The sequence below is a fragment of the Triticum urartu genome, unplaced genomic scaffold (assembly GCF_003073215.2).
Source record: "Triticum urartu cultivar G1812 unplaced genomic scaffold, Tu2.1 TuUngrouped_contig_3836, whole genome shotgun sequence".
Lineage (NCBI taxonomy): Eukaryota > Viridiplantae > Streptophyta > Magnoliopsida > Poales > Poaceae > Triticum > Triticum urartu.
In genome coordinates this window covers 1-9,567 of record NW_024114388.1, presented here as the reverse complement: position 1 = coordinate 9,567, position 9,567 = coordinate 1, and the positions used below count along the sequence as shown (strand labels likewise).

The 9,567-nt window shown below is 42.8% G+C and overlaps 1 pseudogene; it reads left to right on the top strand.

Moving 5' to 3' along the window:
• Positions 1-542: 542 nt before the first annotated feature.
• Positions 543-8,291, top strand: LOC125527420 (annotated as a pseudogene).
• The last annotated feature ends 1,276 nt before the right edge of the window (positions 8,292-9,567 follow it).

Genomic DNA, 9,567 nt, shown 5'->3' with positions numbered 1-9,567 from the left:
ATGATGGGCTGATTGCCAATTGACCGCTCAAAAAACCAGTACCGGCAAGGAGAGGAAAAAAGACCACGCCGCTCCACCGCTCCCGCTCCCACTCCCTCGCCGCCGCGGCCGGCAGCGGGAAGTCAGCTTGCTCCTCCCAGCGGTTCGAATCGCCGTATTCGCTGGCCACAGTTCGGGCGAACCAGCTCCCCCTTGTCGTCGGCGGCTGCCCCAGCTCCTCCCCCGGCCGATTAATCCCCTCTGGTGGCACCTCCGCCGGTCAGTGCTCTTCCGTTCGCCCTTGCCTGCGTGACTCGGAATTCCTGCAGAAACAAGTCCGAGTCTTTGTCGAGTGCCTTCTTGGGCTCAGATTTGCTTCTCCTACTGGAATTTGAAGCGGCTGGTGATCTATCTGTATATAAGTATAGCCAGGAGCCAGCCTTTCCTCTGCAGAAATTTGCGTCCAACTTACTGAGTTTTTTTGTCAGTTTGGCCGAAGCTTGAGATTATCTGCAGAGACACTCTGCGAAATTTGTCGGTTTGGCCGAAGCTGGAGATATCCAATGGAGTCATGTAGCGTTGCCAGGATAATGAGCTTAGGGAAGCTTGCTATACACCGGACGTATTTGTGCACCCTAATCTTCAGAACTTTGCCAAAGATGCTAGGCTTCACTCCCAGTTCCGATTCTGCAAAGATGAACATGTTGAGCTACAGCTGACCAAGAAGACTACACTGGGCACATTGCCGGAGCTGCCTCCGGACATTTTGATGGGTACTGTATCTTTGCCGCCCTTGAGATCCCTGACCTCGTGCGTGCCGGCTCTGTCTGCCCATCCTGGCGCTCCGCATACACAAGCCTACGGAGCCTTGGGCAGTACAAACGCCAGCAGACGCCATGTCTCTGTTAGGATGATCTCCACCGTGTGGGCCCAACAGCCCACCGGGTCCTTAGATCCGCGCCCTGATGGGGGTGCTCAACCCACTATGGGTGACGGGCCCCTGTCATCTGCACTATATAAGGTGGGGGTCGGCGGCTCGCATTACGAGGTTTGTTGCAGCGCCGTACACCCCACCTAATCCCCTACCAATCTAGGGTTAGTGTAGTGCTGATGGAAAGCACCGCCACCACCACTCTCTGCCATCACGCCGGCACCGGCGCCATAGCCGGCAACCAGAGCTCCTCGAGCCACAAGTAAAGGTAATACCTATCACTGTTGCCGGAATCCTAGCCTAACCGATCCACAAAGTCTATCAATGGTATCAGCCATGTTTTCGGTTTTGGATTTCGGTACAACTCAAAGAACTCAACCCCCTCCCTTAGAACCCTAAAGAGAAGGGCAAAAGAAATCACTGGAGAGAGCCTCGTGCTCGCCGGAAAAGTCGCGCCGCCGCACCGGCCGCGCCGTTCCTCTCGATCCGGATGGGCATCGGCATGCCGAGCCATTCGGAAGAAGAACACAGGCAGTGGGGGCACCACGCCTTCGCGGCTGCCAAAAGAACAGACCCCATCGGGGAAAGAGCACCGTCACCGATCCATTCAACGGCGGCGCGCTCACCGCAAAGGGAACGCGCGACCGGCGAAGGGGTTGGCAACGACGCGGATGGGAAGGGGAGCAGAGGGAGCGCAGCAGCGCCACGACACTCTCCTTCTCTCTCGTTCTCTCTGCCAGGTGGATAAAAAAAGTAGAAAGGGAAAGGGGAGGCCGCTCGCGCGGCGCGGAGGTTCGCAGTCGACGCAGCCGTGCCCCGCCGCTACTCCACAGAAAAGGGCGCCGTCGAGGCGCAAGGGGGAGCAGAGGAGGGCGCAGCAGGCGTCCCTCTCTCTCTGTCAAAGGAAAGGAGGGGCAGGAGAAAGGTGCTCGCGCAGCGTGCTGGCTTAGACGTCGTCGCCGGCGACTGGCGCGACGCGGTGGCCGAGTGGCCGGTGTTGAACGCCACGAAGCAATCCGGTGAGATGCGGGGGCGAGGAGAGGAACTGGAACAGGGTCTCGCACGGTCTCCTGGTTTTGTTTGAGAGAAAAGAGCGGGTCACCGTCCGATCAAAATCAACGCCTAGGATACAAACCCTAGCTCAGCGCTGGGCCTTCTGGGCTGAGAGACGAACCGGACCAGGCCAGCCGCCGCGGGCGTGAGCGCAGGGTGCTGGGCCGAGGCCGCAGCCAGCTATTTTTTTTGTTGTTTTTTCTTTTGTTATTTGTCCATTTTTTGGGCAGATTTCAAACAGTTTTTCTATGCAAAAATTTTCCAATGAAAATATTTGTTTAGAAAATAGAAAAGTAAACAAAAAAGTTTCTGAAAATGAAAAATGGAAATTTTTCAGAAAAAGATATGTTCATGAATTTTATAAAGAAAATAATAAAGTTCATGAATTTTTATTTTATGAAAGAAAAGTTTCTGTAAAAAAAAGTTCATGAATGTTTTATTCATGTTTTTCCGCTGCAAATAAAAATAAAAATGTTCTTTTAAAAGTGAATAGAACTAAAGTAAAAGATTAAATTGTTTTTTCTCCAATGCATTTTTGAACCAATCGGTTGAAATTTCTTAGAGAGTAAAAGAGTATAGAATTGTTTCTGAATAGATTCAGAAAGTTTCCGCTGCAAAGAAAAAGTATTATCCTCCAATTAAATTGGAACCAACGGGAAAATTTAATTGGATGAACAGTTTTTTGAGAGAAGTTTTTTTTTCACTTGTGGGTGAAATAAGATGCAGATAGTTTCCGATATGATAAAAGAAAGATATTTCTTTTAAAGTTAAAATATGGTATTGTTATTTTCTGACCAACGTTGATGATAACAGTACTATAATTCTATGAGTCTTATGTTCAAAGCTTAAATCTCTGATAAATTTTTTATCAAAGTGATCAATTTTCAGAGAACAGTTAAAGATAAAGAAATGCTCTTGAACTAGAGAAATGTATATTTCTTGTTTCCGCTGCAATAAAGTTGATGATGATGATTATTTCTGAGCAAAGTTGTTTAATAGAAATACTATCATCACATTGTTTATGAGTTATATGCATTATTTCCATTTCCGCCCAACGGTGATATGGAATTAATGTAGAAGAATGAGTTTTATTCTAATTCTACCACAACGATGATTTAGAGTATAAAAAGGAAGTTTTGCAAAAGTTTAATGTGCATATTTTTTAACCAGACCAACGTAGGGTTATTTTTATGCTCATTATTGTTGATTATTGGCTAAGTTTTCTCAGACTAAAAGTTTTCCATGCTTTCATTCATGAAAGCGAATGGTTGGGGTACTAGTGATCCGAAAGATGACCAAGAAAGGTCATAACGTGAGATAGTATATTCTCTCTAAAGAATGGTTTCAAAAGAAAAGAGATAGATCATTGAGAGTCTTGGTTGATGAATGTTTTTCGTGTACTCTCTATGATTTGAGATAAAACAAGCAACATGCGTATTTAATTTGACCAACGTCGGATCAAGTATGTGTGTCAAAGAGCATTCGGATTTATTTATAAATTTGATGATTGAATATGCAGTCAAAAGAGCCAATTCTGGCATTTATGTCCCTTACAGGGAATTACCCGCATGGCCGGAAAAGATGATTATGATAAACCCGCATGGCAGGATAAGTCTGAGAAAATCCCTGCGTAACCCGTATGGCGGTAGAAATTTTCTCAGACTTATCCTGTATGACAGGAGAAAGACATGATGACTCATGTGCTTTTAATGTGTCCTACTCTGGGAGAAAAGTATGGAGTAGCTATTATGCTTTCCTAGTATCAACCGTACATCTTATGTGTAACGGTCATTAAGCACTCAATAAATCCGAAGAGAATAAAAGTTACAGACGAAACTAAAGATAAGAATGACATGCAAGTGTGACTTGCAAAAGTACTAATGATAAAGAACTCTATTGAGTTTCTGAAATGGAATGAGGAAAAGGTACTCCCATACTAGTTAAAAGATAACTTCATTTTGTATGAAGAGATAACTTCATTCCGTATGAAGTAATCTAATGAATGAAGTAGATAATCAAAGTTTCCTCAATTCACAAGAGTTATCAATGGTTTTTCGAAATTGTGGCAGAAAAGTTCTTGCCACATTTCGAGGGGGAGAAAGATATATGAGATAAATTAAGAATGTTGAAACTCCCCTATACTTTAGATAATGTGATGAAGAATGTGATCTTCTGGGGGAGTATGACGGTCATATTAATACCCCTAAAGAAAAGAAATAGCTGTATTTCTGGATCTTTTACAGTTCCGAAAGCAGAGTAAGGAATACTAAGACGGTGCTTAAAGTGCCATAAAGAAGAAAGTTTTAACAGAATAAACCCAAATTATAAAGTTTAAAGATACGCCATTTTTAGTGAAGATGGAGTAATCTGGGGGAGCATGTTGTATGGCCTATACAACACATCCCCATATGAGAGAAGTGCCAGTACCTGAGACACTGATGGTCTCAAGGAATGATAAAATCAGATACTTCTGATTACTATAAAGTCTATGTTAGTGAAATTCAAATGGAGGTTGATCCCACCTCATTTAAAGCGCTCATTCGAGCTTTGAGAAGTGTCTGCTTGTCTAAATGATAAGAGACTATGTGAGATGAAATGAAATTGGTGAATCCTGACGATGTTCGGGACTGATGAGTAATTTCCAATGGAGCCAAAACAGTAGGCTGTAAAGAGTCTACAAGGACAATGTGACTCCAAAGGAAATATGTAGAGGTGTAAAACACGACTTAAATCGAAAGGTTTTTGCGCGTTTTGCACTGAATAGATTACAATGAGTATTGGTAGCACATCATGATCTGAGTTACATCAGATGAAAGATATTATGATCTGAGTTACATCAGATGAAAGTAAAGAACACAGGAGATACTGCCTAAAGAAGTCTTTTATGGACTAAAGCAATCAAATGTTGTTTTGGGTTAAATAAAATGAGAGGACAATTGTATTCATGCAAAGTTATATAATGGGAAATTCATTTCCTAATCCTGTGCATGTGGATGACGTCCTACTTACTAGTGGTCATGTCAATCTATTGCAGGAGAAGAAAAGAAGTTCTTGTTCTCAAAGTTCAAAAGAATGTTCTCGGTAGAGTGTCTCTCGTTATAATTATCAAGATTCACCAAGAAAAGAATAAAAGGGGTATTAAGAATGTCGCATGGACATGCTAAGAAAGGTCTCTAAAGTATGCATGCGAGAAAACCTACGCCTGTTCTTATAGTTAAGGGTAATGGAACTAGAAACTATGGTGTTCCAAGAGTTGATGAGAAAAGATTGAAAACGGATATGGTACCATATGCTTCAGTTGTTGGAAGCTCAATACATTACCCTGACACAGTTCACATATTCAGGTTGTTTTGGCAATGTCCAGTCCATATATAGATCACTGGAATGGAGTCAAAGATATCGGCCTCAAGCTGAAAGAAATAAGTGCTCTCAAAAGATTGTGAGTACAAAGACATGACTTGTGAAATGTATAGCGAAATCCACAATTGTCGCTAACTTTCATACTTGAAGGTTTTTGTGTGGAAAAGCTCAAAAGAATGAAATAATTATTATCAATGTGATGCAAAGATATGTTATAACTTGATATGAGGCTGAGGGACAGGCAAAATGGTTATGAAGACCTGTACCCGGAGTTGATAATGGTTTACAACAGCGATAACCATTTTAAGTTTTTCGCTCCTATGACAACGAGTCAAGTGTTGATGCCAAACACACTAACATAGAGTTATGCATTGTAAAGGAGAAAGTCCGGAATTATGTAGAAATGCTTGAAGCATAAAAGCAACAGACAAGTGTTTGCAGATCTGCTTATTAAAGGCTTACCGCCCAGTGTGTTCGGATCCGAACACACAGTCGACATGGGTTTTATGGTATAGTCTAAAATTTTCGGACAATAAAAGGGCCCAAGGTTAAAGAATTTGTAAACAGAGAGGTACGTTGTGGCTGTCTGATTCTATCGGCAATTGAGCTGTGACGATGAAACATGTTCTATGTATTGATCTGTTATGAAACGAGTAAAGTAAAAGTATACAGTCAAAAGTAAAAGTTGAGATCAAGGGGGAGAATGTTAGGATGATCTCCACCGTATGGGACCAACGGCCCACCGGGCCCTTAGATCCGCACCCTGATCGGGGGTGCTCAACCCACTATGGGTGACGGGCCCCTGTCACCTGCACTATATAAAGAGGTGGGGGTCGGCGGCTCGCATCACGAGGTTCGTCGCAGCGCCGTACACCCCGCCTAATCCCCTACCGATTTAGGGTTAGTTCAGTACTGATGGGAAGCACCGCCACCACCACTCTCTGCCATCACGCCGGCACCGGCGCCATAGCCGGCAACCGGAGCTCCTCGAGCCACAAGGAAAGGTAATACCTATCACTATTGCCGGAATCCTAGCCTAACCGATCCACAAAATCTATCAGTCTCCTCTACACTTCCAAATCCACTGGTGAGAGTGTCGCATGCCTCTACAACCTCGCAGAGAAGCGATCGTACAAGTTAACCCTCCCGGAGCCGCCTATCCGCACTAGGTGTTTGATCGGGTCCTCACATGGCTGGCTGATAACTGCTGATGAGAGATCTGAGATGCACCTCGTCAATCAGGTCACATGTGAACAGATTGCTCTCCCTTCAGTGATCACAATTGAGCAGGTGAGGCCCATCTTTGATGAGAATGGTGCTGCCCACAAGTATGAACTCTCATGGCACACTGGAATGCACGATGGTTATAACTCACCATCAATCTTTGCTCTTGACAACCTGCGGCACGAACTCCACTATAAGGCATATGTGTTCTCCGATGCATCCACGGAAAGCTTCATTGTGGTGCTCATCCACAATCCAATGCGTCAGCTCTCTTATGCAAGGGTAGGGGATGACAAGTGGACCTGGCTGCCACCTCATGATATCTATGACGACTGCACTTACAAGAATGGCCTATTGTATGCAGCGACTGCAACTGGAGAAATTCATGCTTTTGATCTTAGTGGGCCTTTCGCCAGTATGAAGATAATTATGGGGGCATCTGAGAATGTTTCAGCTGGCAGTGTGTACATCGTTCAAGCTCCCTGGGGTGATCTGCTGCTTATTTGGAGAATCTTTGGGGATTATGATTTAGAACCTGAACCTGGGGCATCTGTGTTTTGGCAAACAGGCAGAATTAATATGTATGAAGTTGACATGGTGGCAAGTAAACTTAAGGAAATCAATTCGTTGCGTGCCCATGTGTTATTTCTTGGGCATAATCAATCTCTTTGTCTCAATGCTGAAGAATATCCAGCACTCAAGGCAAATCATGTCTACTTTACTGATGATAGTTTTTTCTGGACAACGGGATTGAAGAATAATCACTGCGACATGGGAGTTCTCAATTTGGATGATAATAGCAGGGAGGAAATTATATCTCCTCATCTTTGCTCCAACTTTCCGGCTCCTATGTGGATTACGGCTGATCTTAGAAAGATGAACTTGGCATCAGTAGGGGCAGCTTGAATACTCGCTGTCCTTCGAACAACAGGTGAGCATCTCCATCTTAGCACCAACGATCCAGAATGTCTCGTGGCAGTGGCACTATGACAATGGAACTATTGGGTTTGGTCTTTGGATCCTCAACAAGCCTCAGACTACGGATGGCAGACATACCCGGACAACCCCCTTCGCTGCTCATTCATGCCTTCACTGTGTGTCTCCTCTCTTGGTCAATTTACTGAAATAAAACCAGCTAAACTTAACTTTATGAATGATACATATGTAACAAATTGATTTTTCAGAGCTGGTATAGTTTTTCCGGTGAAGCCGCAAACTTTGCACAAGAGTTAGAGAAGCATATAGTTACTGACTTCTTTGCTTTGGAGCTACATCTGAGAACAACAGGTTATGTTTTTGGAGAATTTGTGTTGCATCTTCTTGGATTGAATAGGATCTGTAGTGTTATACGGAGACTTAAGGTCGTCCGAGTCCGACAGAGATCATGGGTAATGCTCCTTCTGCTTTATATCTCAAATTTTCAATAATACATTTTGTAACCATTCACATCTTTGGTACTATTAGGAGGAAGAAGCATGCCCTGCAAATTGTCCTTGTGAGACTACGAACTGGAGGACCCAAATTATCTCCTTGACTGCCCTTGAAGATTTAGAAATCATTGGCTCTGAAGCAGAGGATCACGAGCTTGATTTCTTGAAACTGATATTCCGTTCTGCACCAATGCTTAAAACAGTGATTGTGAAGCTGTCAGATGAGATCTCGTCAAGTGATGATACAATCACGAAAATGTGCGACATCTTCACGGGATACCCTTCTGTGAAATGTAATGTTTATCTTAGCTCTGGTAAGTGAGATGCAACAAGAATATAGTAAAATCAAGCTGTCATTGATTTTCATGTTGTGCAAAATCTCTATAGTTGTTGCAATGTGCCGTTTATATGCCAATTATAAAGTTTGGCTGTACATGTATATATCCAGTTATCACCTTAATATGTTACTAGTTATTACTAATACACAATTGCATGCTTTCAATGCATGTTAGAGAAAAAACATATGATATGTTGCTGAATTTGTGTGCACATTCCCTTGTTTTTTTTATAAAACTGAAGATGGATGGCGGATGGGGTTAGAATATTCGAAACTTTTTATGTAGTATCTTGGCGATAAATCACGAGTGAACGCGGTGCCACGCGAGGATGTAATCTTGCCGGTCAGCTCCCTCGTGATTCGTGCAATTTTAATACACAAAGCGCGTATACTAATATCTTGTCACCGTATCCAGGTAGTACATTCGCTCTGAGCGCATTATGTTTTTGTCAGGCTGAATGGGTAACTACAACACGCTCCCTGCCGCTTTGTGCAGATCAGTACGCATTGAGCTACTGTCCATTTATGTGCTACCAGCTTCAGGCAAGAGGGAAAAATATTAGATGCTACCACACATTACATGCTATCATGCTACCATTTTTCAAAAACGTGTTTAAATGTCTCACAAAATTTGTGAGTGTTCAAAAGGCATGTGTCTACAATCTGTAAAAATTTCAAATCAAAATTCAAAACACACATCAAGAAACAAAAAAGACAAATTCAGTATGAATAGTGCCACAAAAAGACAAAAGCCAGAATGACATTATTTACATTCTGATTTCTCCTTTTTGTTTCCCATGTGTATTTCGAAATTTTGAGTTGAACTTTTTACAGGTTGTCAACATATGTCTTATGAACACTCATAATTATTTTCAGAATTTCTTGAAACAGCTAAATATGTTTTTTGAAAAAATGTATCATGGGAGCACCTAATGTGTGGGAGCATAGGAGATGGACAGGAGTGTGGCAGTTGTGAAAATAATCCAAATTAACATGTCAGTGGCTAGACGTATGCTGGCTTTCGGCAGCAATGATGATGTCTGGCCTACATCCCGTTTGCCATTGATCCCACCATAATGATGTTGATAATGGCTCATTATCACAACCTACCCTAGCAGATTTACTCATGTTCATGTTAATTTGCTAGTATTATTTGCATAATTATCAAGTACCTTTAGTATAGTAATGAAGACCACAACCCCGCTGCCCCTAAATGTAATACTAGTTTCTTGCAATCCAATTTTTAAAGCTTG